Raw genomic sequence first — 18007 nt, forward strand, 5'->3', positions numbered from 1 at the left:
GCAACTGGCCGACTCGCAGCACCTCGGAATACCTTGCAGCACCAAGCTACCACAATAGACGCAGGGACTAGGCCCAACAGGCCCCAACCAAGACGGGCACCCGGAAGGGATGGACAGCGGGACCCAGGAGCTCCAGACACGCAGTTCGGATGCAGTAGCCTGAGGCGTCGACCCCCGTCTGACAGGCAGGCCCAGAGCGTACCCCCAGAAATATACATACATACATACATACACACATACACACATACACGTATACATACCCACACATACACATATATACATATACATACACATATGTACACATACACATATATAAACATACATACATACACACACATATACATACATATACACAGTTCGTCAGCCCCGACAGCCATCACGCGCGCGCGCTGCCACCAGTCACAACATCAGCCACACCCCTGCACCAGACCCAGCAGCCACGGGCGCCCACACCACAAACAAACGGCAGCAGAAACAGCAGCCGCAATAACCCCAGACAGCCAGCACCAGCCAATCAAATTAAAGCGATCAAAGAAAAACTGCGACCAGCAACCACACGCCACCAGGGCCACGGAGACCAGCCGGCGCCAGCCCGCCGGTCAGCCCGAACGCCAACACGCAAACAAGAGACACCAACAACCCCCCCAACCAAAAGGCCCCCCACCCCAACCCAAACCCGCACAAACACACCACCGCCCAAACAACCGGGACACAGCATCCAGACCAGACACGGGGGCTGCGCCGCCACCACACCAAGTCACCAACAGAGACCCCACAGCGCAAGGTCGGGCCACACGGGCACGGACCCCATCCAACAGGAAGTGAGACCCGCGCGACGCCACACACAAATAAATAATAAGATTAAAAAAAAATGAAATAAAATAAAAATAAAAAAATAAAATAAAAAATAAAATTTAAAAAATAAAATAAAATAAAAATGAGTAATAATAAAAATAAAAATAATAAATACATTAAAAATTAAAAATATATATATAACAATAATAAATGAATAAAAGCCTGGCAGGCCACCAGACCGCAGTCCCCGCCGGCCGACGAGGCAATGAGGGGTGCGCCGAACCCCAAACCCCCCATGCATGTGTACAAGGCCCCCAGAGTGTCTACTGTGTAGTTAAAATTAGGAGGTCAGCCGTTACAGCCGACCTCCAGTCCCTATTGATGTGTGTACTGTAGCGTGAGTGAGATATGTATGCTTGTGGGAACTAATAATGCGATTAAAATTGGGGGACATCAAGGTCATGGTGGGTCCCAACCAAACCAAGCCCCCCAAATCCTAAGTGTCTAATATGCAGCTAAGATTGAGGGATGGACGAGCAGGGGACAAGAAAGGAGGACTGGAGCCCCATTGGAGGCATCCTCAACCCCCCGCCATGCCTCCCCGCAGGACAATCCCCAAAGTCCTATATATGTGTGACTGTGTGCGCTATAAGTAGGAGGAGTAGAGGGCCCGGACATCCCCCCAGTCCACGCGGCCGACAACCAGGAACTACGGCCAGGAGGCCGCCACCCCCCGCCACAGCCCGTGACCCACACCAGACCTCTTTGACGTGACGCCACGCGAGCCCCTCCCCCCGCCAAACAAAGCCAGCCCCCGCCCGCCCCAACCCAACCCTGCAGAGCCCATACCGGCAACCAAACGCAGAGAAACCGCACAGCCCCCACGCCCAATGCAAACACCGCATCCCGGCCATCCACACAGCAACGTGCCCATACGAGTCCCGGCCAGGGGAAGGAGCCCCCCAACGGGGGAAGAAGCCAATGCATCCCGTCCGCCTGCCAGCCCCCAAACCAGCCGGCAAGCCAACGCCAGCCATCCCCACAACCCCACAAGCGCACAGACACCAGCCACAGTCCCCCAACCACTCCAACCCAACACAGCGATGCCAACCGCTGGTATCACCGCAGCAACCATCACCACCACCGCCCGTCCGCAGCGTAAACACCCGCGGCCGCCGAAACCAAAACAAAAAAAGCGACCGACCCCGTAAACCACAACAACGCACACCCCCGGCTACCACCGAGGCCACCAACCCACCTACCCCAACTCATCCACAGCCAGGCCAATTGAGCCACCGGACATCCACACCCATGCACACACCTACACATTCATATACACATACATACACACATACATATATGCATATACATATACATACACATACACACATTTCCACACGTATGCATATACATATAAACATACACAGTGCCAGTTAAAGGCCTACTCAAACCCACTACTACCGACCACGCAGTCTGATAGTTTATATATCAATGATGAAATCTTAACATTGCAACACATACCAATTACTAAAGTGCAATTTTAAATTTCGCGCGAAATATCCTGCTGAAAACGTCTCGGTATGATGACGCCGGCACGTGACGTCCCGGAAGGTAGAGGACATTTTGGGACAGCATGGTGGCCAGCTATTAAGTCGTCTGTTTTCATCTCAAAATTCCACAGTATTCTGGACATCTGTGTTGGTGAATCTTTTGCAATTTGTTCAATGAACAATGGAGACAGCAAAGAAGAAAGCTGTAGGTGGGAAGCGGTGTATTGCGGCAGGTGTTGTGCCGGATAATGCACCCCCGCCGTAGAATGCACCCTCGGATAACACAGCCGGTGTTTCATTGTTTATATTCCCGGAAGATGACAGTCAAGCTTTACCATTGGCCTGTGGAGAACTGGGACAACAGAGACTCTTACCAGGAGGACTTTGAGTTGGATACGCAGACGCGGTACCGTGAGTACGCATGCAGCTGCGGCTTCCAAACATTTGATCGCTTGCCCGTACGTGCGTGCCGCTATGTGCATGTCACTTACGTAACTTTGGGGACTTTGGGGAAATATATGTGCTGAATGAACTTTGGGGAGGTGAACGGTACTTTGGGCTGTGGGATTGAGTGTGTTGTGCAGGTGTTTGAGTTGTATTGGCGGGTTATATGGATGGGAGAGGGGAGGTGTTTGTTATGCGGGATTAATTTGTGGCATATTAAATATAAGCCTGGTTGTGTTGTGGCTAATAGAGTATTTATATGTCTTGTGTTTATTTACTGTTTTAGTCATTCCCAGCTGAATATCAGGTCCCACCCGCCTCTCACAGTATCTTCCCTATCTGAATCGCTCCCACTGCCCTCTAGTCCTTCACTCTCACTTTCCTCATCCACGAATCTTTCATCCACGCTCAAATTAATGGGGAAATCGTCGCTTTCTCGGTCCGAATCGCTCTCGCTGCTGGTGGCCATGATTGTAAACAATGTGCAGATGTGAGGAGCTCCACAACCTGTGACGTCATGCGCATATCGTCTGCTACTTCCGGTACAGGCAAGGCTTCTTTATCAGCGACCAAAAGTTGCGAACTTTATCGTCGATGTTCTCTACTAAATCCTTTCAGCAAAAATATGGCAATATCGCAAAATGATCAAGTATGACACATAGAATGGACCTGCTATCCCCGTTTAAATAAGAAAATCGCATTTCAGTAGGCCTTTAAAGGCCGACAAAAGAATATGTCTGTTCAAATGTCCCTCAACTGGACATAGTGGCAAACAGGATCAATGTCTCTGCTGGGACTTTTATTCGCTCTCCATTGCTGTTGAGGAACCACGGGAGCTACGCACAGCAGCTCTAATCATTGTCATTTACTCACAGGCAGTCTCTGGGCAGTGTGCCCCCATTTTTCCCAAAGGAGCAACCTCTGCATTGCCGCCATGTAATATTGCTCCAAAGGCGTAGCTTAGAAACTGTGGGTGGCTTCTGTCGCCTTCCCAAGAGGTCACACTATTGATGGACATGGTGGCAATCAGATACAAGCCAGTATGTGACCTATATTCTTTCGCACCTTTATTAAAGGGCTGCAGACGACGATGCAATAACGCACTCGGACATTAAGGCAGGAGGAGTATCACAACCTTCATCATTGAAGTTGACAGCATCAATTACAGGCACTCTTAATAGAGGAATTGTTGGGTTTGTGGCTTGCTGTTGTTGGCGGGACCCCAGGATAAAGCGACAAATAGGCAATGTGCAAGTAAAAAGCCCTTTTATTCGAAAAAAGCACACTTGCAGTAGAAAATAACTCTGTGCCTTCCTACTGACAAAGCTGGTTTACGAGGCTTTCTGATTGGGATAGGTGTTTCTCTTGATTGTCAATCAAGAACAGGTGAGGGAGCCAGCGCTCAGACCAGAGGTAGAGTGGTGGCAAATGGAGGTATACAGAAAGTGGAACCAAAAATAAGAGCGGTGTATAGGAAATAGTACAGTTCAGTTTCAGTTTTATTGAGCATGTCATTGTCAGTTCCATATCATACATGTAGTACCGTATTTTTCGGACTATAAGTCGCAGTTTTTTTCCATAGTTTGGCCGGGCTCCAGTGCGACTTGTATATGTTTTTTTCCTTCTTTATTATGCATTTTCGGCAGGTGCGACTTATACTCCGGTGCGACTTATACTCCGAAAAATACGGTACATAATATACATACATACTGTATATCCAGAAAACAATCTTGTGCTCACTGGCAATACTGTTATTTCACAAAAAAAGAGAAAATAATATTAAATTAAGAAAAGAAAATTCAATTAAACATATCTCAAAAAGGAAATGGTTATGAACCCCACCTCTTTTCCATAGTTAGACTTTAACTAATAACATCCAGTTTCCTCTGAACCACATTTTATCACATTTGTCTGGGTTTACAGAACTCAATTTGCTGAGATGAATGTGTTTACAATAACTGAATATATCATTAAGTGCATTCATACTCACATTTAAAACGAGCCTAAACCTCACTTTACCGAACAAAACTACTAAATTTGTACAATTTCTTAAAATGCTCAATGTTTAAACAGTCATCACTCAGAATGTTCCATATTATGTATAATGCATATGTTCCTTCTTGACTGCACTTAAATGTAGAGTATATGTAGTATATGTAGAATATATTTATATTATTTATATATATATATATATATATATATATATATATATATATATATATATATATATATATATATATATATATATATATATATATATATATTATATTATTTATTATTATTCTTGTTTATTGTGAGCGAACTGTGGTGCTGAATTTCCCCCAGGGATCAATAGAGTACTTTCTATTCTTTTCTATTTTTACCCCACAGACTGAGAAACAAAATATTTTCCTTGTGGTAAGTGTTAAAGCGTGTTGATATGTTGCCGTTCCTCTGAGGTTATACCTCACATTTCTTTCTATGAATAAACTTTGAATATTTGCAGGCAATTGATAACTTCTTGCTTTAAACATGGTAAGCTTTGTCAAATACTCTACTAAATCAGGAAATGTTAACAGTTTTGACCTTAAACATAAGTGTCATGTCTGTGTAATCATGTTTTGTTTTAAGTCATGTTTTGTTTAGTTTCTGTCTTTTCACTCCCTTGTCTTGTCACCATAGTTACCCATTAGTTTCACCTGTCACGTCACGCACCTGTTTCACGTTTTGAGTCACGCACCTGTTTTCGTTAATCATGTCTGTGTTATTTAAGCTTTTCATTTTCTGTTGTTCGTCCTTACGACATTCCCGCATTTATGCCCCCTGTCACACTCTGTCCACCTCTGCGCACTTCATGTCCATGCCAAGTAAGTTTGTTTATTATTGCCACAGTTAGTGTTTTTTTGTTGTTCCTAGTTTTTTTCCCCCGTGCAAGTCTTTTGTTTTCATTAGTCAAGTTTGTACATCCGCCTTGAGCGCGCCTTTTGTTCTTTTGAGTGTTATTATTAAAAATGTATTTACCTTCACGCCATGACCAGTCCAATTCACTTGCACCTCGGGAGAACAAACCAAGCCAAAGTCCTAGTCATGACAGATGTCGTCAGCAAAGAAGTTCTCCCGCAAGATTGGACGAAGGAACGTGGGAGGTCCTGCGCGCCATGGAAGCTGAGACGCTCCGCTATTCCCCCACGGAGCGCAAGGATCTCATGTGGGGTCCGACCGGCAAACTGGTGCCGATCAGCTCCGTTTGGCCCGGGGACGTTGGCGCGTCATCCCAGCCACGGAAGCGCCACCAAAGGCGAGGGACGCCAGGAAGGACATCCGCGAGCCAGCGGGACACGCCGCTCCCACAAGCCCCGCCCCCTCCGGGCGGAAGCAAGCAACAGTCTGCCGGCTTCCCCAGGATGACATCACAGCCCAGGATTTTTTTTTCAACTCTTTTTCTTTTGAACACCCGCCTCCAACAAAAGACTCTAATGGCATGTCTTTGATAAAACATTATCAAAACATGTTTTTAGAAATCAGGTCTAATCAGTCCAAGCCACGTCCCAAATTTCATGCCCCGCCCCCCAAGACTCATGCCCCGCCCCCCAAGACTCAAGTCCCGCCCCCGTCACAATTTTTTCCTTTTTTTTCCGCCCACACAACCCCAGGTGGGGGATAAAGAAAAACATTGTGGCCAAAATAAAGGGGAAGTTTCTGCTTCCCTCCGCCCACCCCTAGAGAGAGTTCCAGACCGCAGAGAGCGCGTCTGGTATCCGCCCCTTGAGGGGGGGGCTGGGGTCGGGAGCTGTGTAGGTGGGGTGGCTCTGCATCACCATGTCAAGCCACAGCCTCCAGCACGGCCGCCACCACCAGTCTTCCGACCTGTCAAGCCACAGCCTCCAGCACGACCGCCCTCACCAGTCTTCCGACCCGTCAAGCCACAGCCTCCAGCACGACCGCCCTCACCAGTCTTCCGACCTGCCAAGCCGCAACCCCCAGCTAGGCCACCTCCACCTGCTCCAAGGCTAGCTCCACGGCTAGCACCTGTCGCCGCACCAAGGCTAGCACCTGTCGCCGCACCAAGGATAGCACCTGTCGCCGCACCAAGGCTAGCACCTAGCGCCGCACCAAGGCTAGCACCTGTCGCCGCACCAAGGCTAGCACCAGACCCTCCACGCCAAGACCAAGACCCTCCACACCAAGTCCAAGACCAAGACCCTCCACGCCAAGTCCAAGACCAAGACCCTCCATGCCAAGTCCAAGACCGAGACCCTCCACGCCAAGACCAAGACCCTCCACGCCAAGACCAAGACCCTCCACGCCAAGACCAAGACCCTCCACGCCAAGACCAAGACCCGCCACGCCAAGACCAAGACCCGCCACGCCAAGACCAAGACCCGCCACGCCAAGACCAAGACCCGCCACGCCAAGATCAAGACCCACGCCTAGGCCAAGACCAAGACGCGCCACGCCGAGCTTCGCCGCCTGACGCGCCACGCCGAGCTTCGCCGCCTGACGCGCCACGCCGAGCTTCGCCGCCTGACGCGCCACGCCGAGCTTCGCCGCCTGACGCGCCACGCCGAGCTTCGCCGCCTGCATCATCTGCTGCTTCCACGCCTGCCACGATGACGACGCGCCTCCCTCCTCGTCGGCCACGGATATGGCCGCTACCTGGTCGCCCGCCACGCCAAGTGCGCCCACCTCCCAGTCGGCCACGAATGTGGCCATTCCCTGGGCGCCCGCCTCGCCTGCTGCAGCGGCGTTCCACTCGCCGCCGCCACCTAACTCTGCCCCAGTGGATACGGGGACACGTGGTCTGGCGACCCACCGCCATGTCCCCCTCCCGCCCTCCCATGACTCTTGTTAATTTTTTTATGGACATCTGGTATCTGTCCTTAAGGGAGGGGCTCTGTCATGTCTGTGTAATCATGTTTTGTTTTAAGTCATGTTTTGTTTAGTTTCTGTCTTTTCACTCCCTTGTCTTGTCACCATAGTTACCCATTAGTTTCACCTGTCACGTCACGCACCTGTTTCACGTTTTGAGTCACGCACCTGTTTTCGTTAATCATGTCTGTGTTATTTAAGCTTTTCATTTTCTGTTGTTCGTCCTGACGACATCCCCGCATTTATGCCCCCTGTCACACTCTGTCCACCTCTGCGCACTTCATGTCCATGCCAAGTAAGTTTGTTTATTATTGCCACAGTTAGTGTTTTTTTGTTGTTCCTAGTTTTTTGCCCCCGTGCAAGTCTTTTGTTTTCATTAGTCAAGTTTGTACATCCGCCTTGAGCGCGCCTTTTGTTCTTTTGAGTGTTATTATTAAAAATGCATTTGCCTTCACGCCATGACCAGTCCAATTCACTTGCACCTCGGGAGAACAAACCAAGCCAAAGTCCTAGTCATGACAATAAGCTATTTGTGTGCTCTTTGAACCCCACATTATGGATCATTCTAAGTGCCCGTTTTGTAAGATTGTTAAGGGATGTATGTCAGTTTTATAATTATTTCCCCAAACTTTTGCACAGTGACTTAAGTAAGGATAAATGAGTGAATATTATAGTTGCTGGAGGGATTTTCCATCAAGCTCTTTTCGTGCTTTTGGCAGCACTCCAATGCTTCTTGATCATTTCAAATGAATGTATTTTAATAGTTGCTTTCCAATTTAAGTTTTCATCAATTATTACTCCAAGGAATTCACTTTGTTCAACTTGCTCAATGTTAATCCCTTCAATCATAATTTTTATTTGTGTATTTATCTTATTATTTCCAAATATAATTATATTTATTTTACCTATATGTAGAGAACTTGTTTCTTTTGAACCATGTTTGCATTTTCTTCATTTATAAAGTGATTGTATCAATAAGTCTATTCAAATTATTACCAGAAATAATATATTTGTATCTGCAAATAAGACAAGCTTTCAGCATTTTGAGACATTACACAGATCATTAATACATAAAATGAAGAACTATTGACCCAAAACTAATCCCTGCGGAACACCATATGGAATATGGAGACATGAAGAGCAAGTGTCATTTTGTCACACAAACTGATGGCTGTTGGTCAAATAGGTTTCCACCCACTTGTAAGCCACTCATCTGATTCCATAATGTTCTAATTTGTTTAATAGAATGGTATGATTAATAGAGTCAAATGCTTTTTTTTAATAAATCGATGAATACTCCAATTGTAAACTTTTTTGGTCTAAAGAATTGATAGTTTCCTCAAAGGTGTCAATTAATGCTAATGAAGTTCATCTTTTAGCTTGAAATCCATTCTGGCATTCAGAAAGTATTTTGTGTTTCTCTATGAAGTTTACCAATCAATTATTGAACAGTTTTTCAAAAATTTTTGAAAATCAAGGCAGTGTTAAAACAGGTCTATAATTTGTTGCCAGTTGTATAAAAAGGAATGACCTTTGCCATTTTCATTTTTGTGGGGAATGTACCAGTTTGGAATGATAAATTGAATATGTAAGTTAGTGGTATTGAAATTTAATGTATACCACTTTTTATTAATGTCATATCCAACCCTTGATAGTCAGTGGAGGTTTTGTTTTTACATTTCTGCACTATACCATGAACTATTACCAGTTCATCGACTGGTTTTAAAAACATTGTGTGTGGATTTGTTTTCATAAGAGGAAGTTCCCTCTAACCAGTAATTCTACAATCAGGGATTTGGCTTGCAAGCTCCGTTCCTATGTTAGCAATAAAAATTAAAAAAAGCATTGAATTTATGGGCAGCACCTTTCATGTTATTCATCTCTACATCATTTTCTATGAAAAACTTTGGGTATTTGATTTGTCGGGCTTCCTTTTTAATGATACTATTCAGAATGTTCCATACTTCCTTTGTATTATTTTTATTTTTTTCCAGCAATTCTTTCTAATACTACTTCTTAGTCGTTCTTAGAGTATTGGTCAATTTATTTTTATACATTTTATATTTATTTTCTGCTTCTTCTGTTCTTTTCCCTAAGAACTCTCTATATAATGTATTCTTCTTTTTACAAGACTTGCCCAGTCCCCTTGTAATCCAAGGACATTCTTTTGATTTTCTGTTGCTCTTACATAGGATTAGTGGGCAAAACTTATCATATAGTAATATAAACAATTAAAAAAATTAATTATATGTACTGGTTGTATCTGATTTACAATATAGATCTGCCCAGTTTTGCCTAAGCAGAGCGTTTTTAAACACAATCAGCTTTTTCTCTGTTTTAATTCGTCTTTATGTCATTTGTCTGACTGAAGGTATATTTTTATAATTCTTGTGATAAACTGTAAAAACTGGTAAATGATCTGAAATATCAATGACCAGTATTCTACTGTGAATGTGGTTATTTACATCATTAGTAAAAATGTTATCGATCAGCGTAGCACTGTGCGACGTAATTCTAGTTGGTCTGGTGATTTGGGGAATTAAACCCATGCTATTACATTTACAACCCTTATTTAACCAGATAAGAAACCCATTGAGATCAAGATCTCTTTAACAAGGCTGAATTGGCCAAGAGGCCAACAGCACGTCACAGAGCAGTTTCAGAAAAGTAATATGTTAAGACATACATTTAAAACAATAAAAATGTACACCTTTTAAAAACACAGGCACTATGCAAACGTGTCTTGCTGCCTGTCCCTCAGGATTAAAACGGAAGGCTCCAAATGGAAGTAGTTCAGAGAGTTTCAGTTTCATCTGCAATGCATTCCATGCCAGAGGGGCAGGAATGCCAAAAGCTCTTTTGCCAAATTCAGTCCGTACATGAGGAACAGTTAAAGCTTAAGAGCTGTTTTTTCTTTGTAACAAGGTACACAAGTATGGAGGCATTAAACCTAAAAGAGCCTTATAAATGATAGTCTGCCAATATGTGTATCTGCGTGCACTCAATGAAGATAAGTCTGATTTCATATACAGTTGACAATGGTGGGTGATACTATGACAGCCAGTAACAAATCTTAGAGCTGAATGAAAAACAGTGTCCAAGGACTGGAGGCATTTAATGAAGCACTAAAATAAAGCACGTCTCCATAACCAATTACGGTCAAGATAGTCACTGTCACCAATTTGTTTCTGAGAGAAGCAGTTTTTATTTCTAAAATAGAAACCAAGCTTTACCCTAAGCTGAGAGACCAAGTTGTTAATATGGGCTTTAAATGAAAGCTCCCGATCAAGACTAAAACCCAAGTACTTGTAATTTAAGACCTGCTCTATAGGGTTTCCATTTGATGTTACAATATTTGGAATATTTTCCAGTAGCACCCTTGAATGAGATCTGTATTTAAAACCGATTTAAGATCAAATAAACGAGCCTGGATGACATCGGAAGCAGCTTGTAAAAACTCAAAAGCCTAAGTAATGGAGGTTGAACAGCAATAAATAATGGTGTTGTTTGCATAAAAACTAGGGATGTCCGATAATGGCTTTTTGCCGATATCCGATATTCCGATATTGTCCAACTCTTTAAATACCGATACCGATATCAACCGATATATACAGTCGTGGAATTAACACATTATTATGCCTAATTTGGACAACCAGGTATGGTGAAGATAAGGTACTTTTAAAAAATAATAAATAAATAAAATAAGATAAGATAAATTAATTAAAAACATTTTCTTGAATAAAAAACAAAGTAAAACAATATAAAAACAGTTACATAGAAACTAGTAATTAATGAAAATTAGTAAAATTAACTGTTAAAGGTTAGTACTATTAGTGGACCAGCAGCACGCACAATCATGTGTGCTTTCGGACTGTATCCCTGCAGACTGTATTGATATATATTGATATATAATGTAGGAACCAGAATATTAATAACAGAAAGAAACAACCCTTTTGTGTGAATGAGTGTAAATGGGGGAGGGAGGTTTTTTGGGTTGGTGCACTAATTGTAAGTGTATCTTGTGTTTTTTATGTTGATTTAATAAAAAACAAAACAAGAAACGATACCGATAATAACAAAAACTATACCGATAATTTCCGATATTACATTTTAAAGCATTTATAAAAAAAAATAAAAAAAATAAAAATAAAAAAAATAAAAAAATAATAAAATAAAGCATTTATCGGCATCTCTAATAAAAACGGTACATTACATTTGACAAATTATTGCAAAGATTATTTATGTAGATAGAAAATAAAATGGGCCCCAGCACTGAACCTTGCGGAACTCCTTTGGTAATGTCCAGTAATGAAGACGTGCCAGCCACCTGTACACATTGTGTTCTGCTAGAAAGATAGACTGTGAACCAAGCAGCTGCATTTTTCGATAACCCAATGTGATGAAGGGCTTGAATTAACAGACTGTGGTCTACTGTGTCAAATGTTGTATTTATAAAGTCTTCAGTTGATTTGTGATTTCCTGAATTAAGCAGATCTATATTGTAGTCCCCACAGATGAACATATTTTGGTGTGTCTTTTGAGAGAATGTTTCCTCCATCCAGTTTGTAAACTGTTCAAGATTACACCCAGGTGTTCTATATAAACTATTTATTATTAAAGGTTTTTGTTTTCTTTATTAATGTCAATTGTTATACACTCCAAGACATCATCAATAACTGCTGTCATGTTATCCATAATTTTGAATTTATACCAAAACTAAGGAAACAATGGACAAAAGGATTATGGCAGGCATGTTACCATTCGACAAGCCTTACACGTTTATTTGGCTGCTATATCCTCCTGAGAATCAGTGTCTCTTGCAGTGGACATTTAACTTTTGCTGTATTTATTTAAAGAACATTTCCTCTTATGTGACCCATTACAGGAGGTTATTACAGTAGATGATTCTGGTGCTAGGTGCTGTTAAAGGAGTGTGCACATCTGTTATTAGCACACTACCGTGTACATTAAAATAAAACAACCCTATAACATCAGTCACACTATTTATCAATGTGATTACAATTGATACTCACAGGAAGAGTCAAAGAGTACCGTATTTTCCAGACCATAGGGCGTACAGGATTTTAAGGCACACAGCTGATGCATGGTCTATTTTCGATCTATTTTCATATACAAGGCGCATGGGATTATAGGGCGCATTAAAGGAGTCATATTATTATTATTTTTTTTATAAATTGAAAACACTTCCTTGTGGTCTACATAACATGACTGTGGTCAAAATGTTGCGAAGATTATGTCCCAGAACAAGAAGATAGAGGAAAAAAAAGAAGAAGCTTATCGACTATGGTGTCGATAAGACTACAAAGGCGAATGCACAGTTTTTCGGTATTTATGCAGATCCCAAATACAGATCAGCAGGTACCAGAAGGTAAGAAAAGTCGCTTTTGCATAATATTGCGAAACAAAACGCCAGATAATATGTCTTACCTAATACACACATCATTATAATAATTGTATGTTGAAGCACAGTACAATCTATCAAGCGGTGCGGCTTCATAGCTTACCAAAGTCGTACTAAAACATTTTGAAAGATTTTTGAACGCTGTGTGTAATGTTCTATATTTTCAATAGAACATATAAAATGTTGGTGTTATTTATTTGAGTCATATTGCCATCATAGTGCAGTATACACGTACCTATTATGTTTGACTGCCATCTACTGGTCACACTTATCATTACACCATGTACTAAAAAAATTGCTTCGAGGTCGGTAAGCAAAACAAGGATTATTCCGTACATTAGGCGCACCGGGTTATAAGGCGCACTGTTGAGTTTTAAGGGAAAAAAAATATTTTAATCGCGCCTTATTGTCCGGAAAATATGGTAGTTAGAACCTATCCCAACTGAAATTGAGCAAGAGGTGGGGTACACACTGAACAGTCAGACAGGGTGATTGAGAAAGGGCTATTTACCAGAATTAAACCAAGGCAAGCTCGGTGGAAGGCAACTATGTGAACCACTACACAACTAGTGACCCCGGGATAAAAAGATGACCTTGCATGAATGAAGTCCCTATTATTAGACAGTGAATTGATCATCTGGCCAAGACCTTGTGGCTTGTGAAAGGTTTCTACAAGATTTGGGGCATTTGGAGGATTTGTTTGTCCACTTGATCCAGAAGAACATTATCATAGATTCCAGAAGAGTTTGGTAGCGTTGAGGTCAAGGCTCTTAATTCTTCCACAGCAATCTCTACAAATAATGTGTCTAGGGACCCTTTTTAGTGTACGTTCATGATAAGCAGAAAACAAACAACTCCCACCAAGTTGTCCAAAAGGTCTTTTTAAATTGATAGGTTGTCATCCCTACTGCTCCTGGATTGTGGACGAACAACAAAACAGCCATAACACTTCATCTCGTTGGGCTAGTTGACTTTCTGCGAGGTCACAACACATCCCCGGAGCTGTTTGGACCTCTGCTGCACGAGAGAGACAGGGCGGGAGGGGGACAGGTAGCATATTCTCTCACAGCAGCTTGGCTTGTGTGCTGCACTTTGTAAAGGACAGCGCTGGAGGCTGGCTGACATAACCAAAGGGACCTTAAGGTGACCTGTCCTTGTCAAGCGGAGGGAATAGAAAATGAAGCGTAGTGTGTCTAGGCAGCATACAAAAGTAGAGTCTTTTTTGTTTGGGTTTTCCTTCACAACTGCACAGTCCTGGTCTAAGCTCCTCTCCTGCAAATGAGCATCTGTGGATATGTTTACAAGCATATGCCATAATGCTAATAAAGTAAATGCTTCTGCCTTTATACAGAAACTTGGGGAAGCTTGTGGATTTCTTCATGCATTTAAGTGCACAAACTGCACATAAACGTGGACGAAAGTAACAAAGTGGCATGTTAGTTTCCCCTGCTGGATCCCTGCAAGACAGTTCTTACTGGTGTCAGCTTTGCTCTTTTTGTGTACGATTTGCATGTCCTCCCTGTGCGGGGTCTGGTTATTCAGTCCTCCTCATCCAAAACATCTATGTTGGGATCACCGAGGAGTTCAATCCCCGGCCGAGTCATACCAAAGACTATAAAAATGGGACCCATTACCTCCCTGCTTGGCACTCAGCATCAAGGGTTGGAATTGGGGGTTAAATTACCAAAAATGATTCCCGGGCGCGGCACCGCTGCTGCCCACTGCTCCCCTCACCTCCCAGGGGGTGAACAAGGGGATGGGTCAAATGCAGAGGACACATTTCACCACACCTAGTGTTTGTGTGACAATCATTGGTACTTTAACTTTGAACTTAAATTAGGAATGGGTACCAAATGTGGTACTTTTAAAGGCATTAACCAAATTCCGTCGAATCTCGTGAAATCTTTAGATACGTTTATTGGACATAACGTCACATCCAGTTGCAGACTCGGCCGGCTCAAACACTTGGCAGGCAAACAAGCACTCAAGCAGCACTATGAGTGCACTCAGTCGGACTACCTCTGGGTAATGTTACTATTTTCCTTGCCAACCAAGCAAGTATGCTCGATAGAAGAAGCACTCAAATGTACAGATAGGCTCCACTTTTCAAAACGCACTCGCTCGTTGCAAATTTACATTGGATTTCTCATTGATATGTTACTGATTAAAATTAGCGATTTTACATGGTGATTTCAACACCTCTAAATATGGCAAGGAAGAGTATGACAAAGATGCATGTTACAATCAAAAGCTGATGTGTAGTAGGAAGTACCTGTACAATACTTAACAGTATAAATACTTTGTAGGGCCCAACAAGCCCCTAGCTTCATGGCAAAGACTTCACCCAAACTATACAGCACACCGTAGTCTAAACTCTGTCATCTAATGTCTTGGAATTGTAACTGCATGCAAACTTACTGTATAATACTTTCAAATGAGACCTTGAAGTGTATGGAATCAAGATAACTGGACAGCACAGTTAGTCATCATTACATCATTAATAAATAACAAAGATTTATTTATAAAACAATATAATAAAATATTTATTAATAGATGAACACATATAGGAGTATAGACAAGTAGCTGACAATATATATATATATATATATATATATATATATATATATATATATATATATATATATATATATATATATATATACATATACATTCTGATAAGAGATAAGCAAAAAAAAGGAGTAAATACTGTTGCTTAAGGTTATTGTCTAAACAATGCAATATTGAAATTATATGGGCATAACTTAAGATCGTCCCATTAGAGTGTTATAATTTTTATGCGTATTTTGTCGTATTTACTCATTAAGATTGCTTACAGTTTACTATGGAAAACAATTACGATTGCTACATTATGCCCTCATGCATTATATACTGGTGCCAGTAAAATGTGGATCACATTTGTGGATACAGTGGAAGTCCTTACAGTCTTATTTAGAACTCTTTTTGGACACATTAAACACATCATCCGCAGCATATAAAAGTTTATGATCCATACTAGGTGCATTGACATTCACAGTGCCCCAATGTGGGAAGTCATAATAATCTGTGGAAATTTTGGCGTTGCTCAACACAAGTGGTTGATGATTGCATTTGCAGGACAGTGTCCAACCAGATGAAACTGTTATGCGCTCTTTATAGTATATATCTTATTTTTAAGAACAGAGAAGTGGTTCAGTAATAATAATCCTTTTATTGCTGTTTTTGGAGCAATGTCTTTAATTCATGTCTTTCTAGTGTGTTTTAAATAACCTATCAGGAAGTTAGTTATGACTGAGTCCTATGACTTCCGCCCAGCAACAGGTGAAATGACCTGATATGACATGACTGGGAGAAATGAATATAAGCAATTCTTAAAGGGGAACATTATCACAATTTCAGAATTGTTAAAACCATTAAAAATCAGTTCCCAGTGGCTTATTATATTTTTCGAAGTTTTTTTTAAAATTTTACCTATCACGCAATATCCCTAAAAAAAGCTTCAAAGTGCCTGATTTTAACCACCCGTCCATTTTCCTGTGATGTCACATAGTGAAGCCAACACAAACAAACATGGCGGAAAGAACAGCAAGCTATAGCGACATTAGCTCGGATTCAGACTCGGATTTCAGCGGTTTAAGCGATTCAACAGATTACGAATGTATTGAAACGGATGGTTGTAGTGTGGAGGCAGGTAGCGAAAACGAAATTGAAGAAGAAACTGAAGCTATTGAGCCATATCGGTTTGAACCGTATGCAAGCGAAACCGACGAAAACGACACGACAGCCAGCGACACGGGAGAAAGCGAGGACGAATTCGGCGATCACCTTTTAACCAACGATTGGTATGTGTTTGTTTGGCATTAAAGGAAACTAACAACTATGAACTAGGTTTACAGCATATGAAAAACATTTGGCAACAACATGCACTTTGAGAGTGCAGACAGCCCAATTTTCATCAATTAATATATTCTGTAGACATACCCTCATGTCAGCAGGCCAGGGAAGCTAGGGTCGATATTCTTCTCTTGATCATCTTCGGGACGGTGTGAGCCAAGACATCCAGGGGGGTTTAGCTCGCTCGTCTGCGGGAACAAACTGCCGCAATTTCTTGCCGTGCTACCGAGGTCCTTTGTCCCTGAATTGCTCACACACTCCGGCAGATTCAATGGGGGTCTGGCGGCAGATTTCTTTGACTTTATCGTTGGAAATGCATCTGCTTTGAGTGTCGCAGGATATCCACACATTCTTGCCATCTCTGTCGTAGCATAGCTTTCGTCGGTAAAGTGTGCGGAACAAACGTCCAATTTCTTGCCACTTTCGCATCTTTGGGCCACTGGTGCAACTTGAATCCGTCCCTGTTCGTGTTGTTACACCCTCCGACAACACACCGACGAGGCATGATGTCTCCAAGGTACGGAAAACAGTTGAAAAAACGGAAAATAACAGAGCTGATTTGACTCGGTGTTTGAGAAAATGGCGGATTGCTTCCCGATGCGTTGCACGTTGTGACGTCATCGCTCCGAGAGCGAGTATTAGAAAGGCGTTTAATTCGCCAAAATTCATTTAGAGTTCGGAAATCGATTAAAAAAATATATGGTCTTTTTTCTGCAACATCAAGGTATATATTGATGCTTACATAGGTCTGGTGATAATGTTCCCCTTTAATATTTACATTGTTGCATCTGCAAGGTAGTTAAAATTGTATTTCAGTTATTGAGTTTTATCAGAAAGCATTCATTTATAGTTGTTTTTGCTGCCATTGGATAAGACATTGAAATGCAGTGGACACATTAAAGCATTAAACCGGCAGTAGGACAACTTTTTTTGTTATTTCCTGTTGTCATTGGGAGCCACTGTATAAAATTCAGGTAGTGACTAATAGTGTTGTTTTTATAGTATGTAGAAATTATGATGACCATCTGATCTTGTGAAGCCGAGTTATTAACATTTA

At 42.2% G+C, this 18007-nt stretch overlaps 1 protein-coding gene across 7 annotated transcripts in view; it reads right to left on the reverse strand.

Moving 5' to 3' along the window:
• The window catches only part of brsk2a (BR serine/threonine kinase 2a), a 521979-nt gene that overhangs the window by 86809 nt on the left and 417163 nt on the right, over window positions 1-18007 (reverse strand). The window lies entirely within an intron of this gene.

The sequence above is a fragment of the Nerophis lumbriciformis genome, linkage group LG10 (assembly GCF_033978685.3).
Source record: "Nerophis lumbriciformis linkage group LG10, RoL_Nlum_v2.1, whole genome shotgun sequence".
Taxonomy (NCBI): Eukaryota; Metazoa; Chordata; class Actinopteri; order Syngnathiformes; family Syngnathidae; genus Nerophis; species Nerophis lumbriciformis.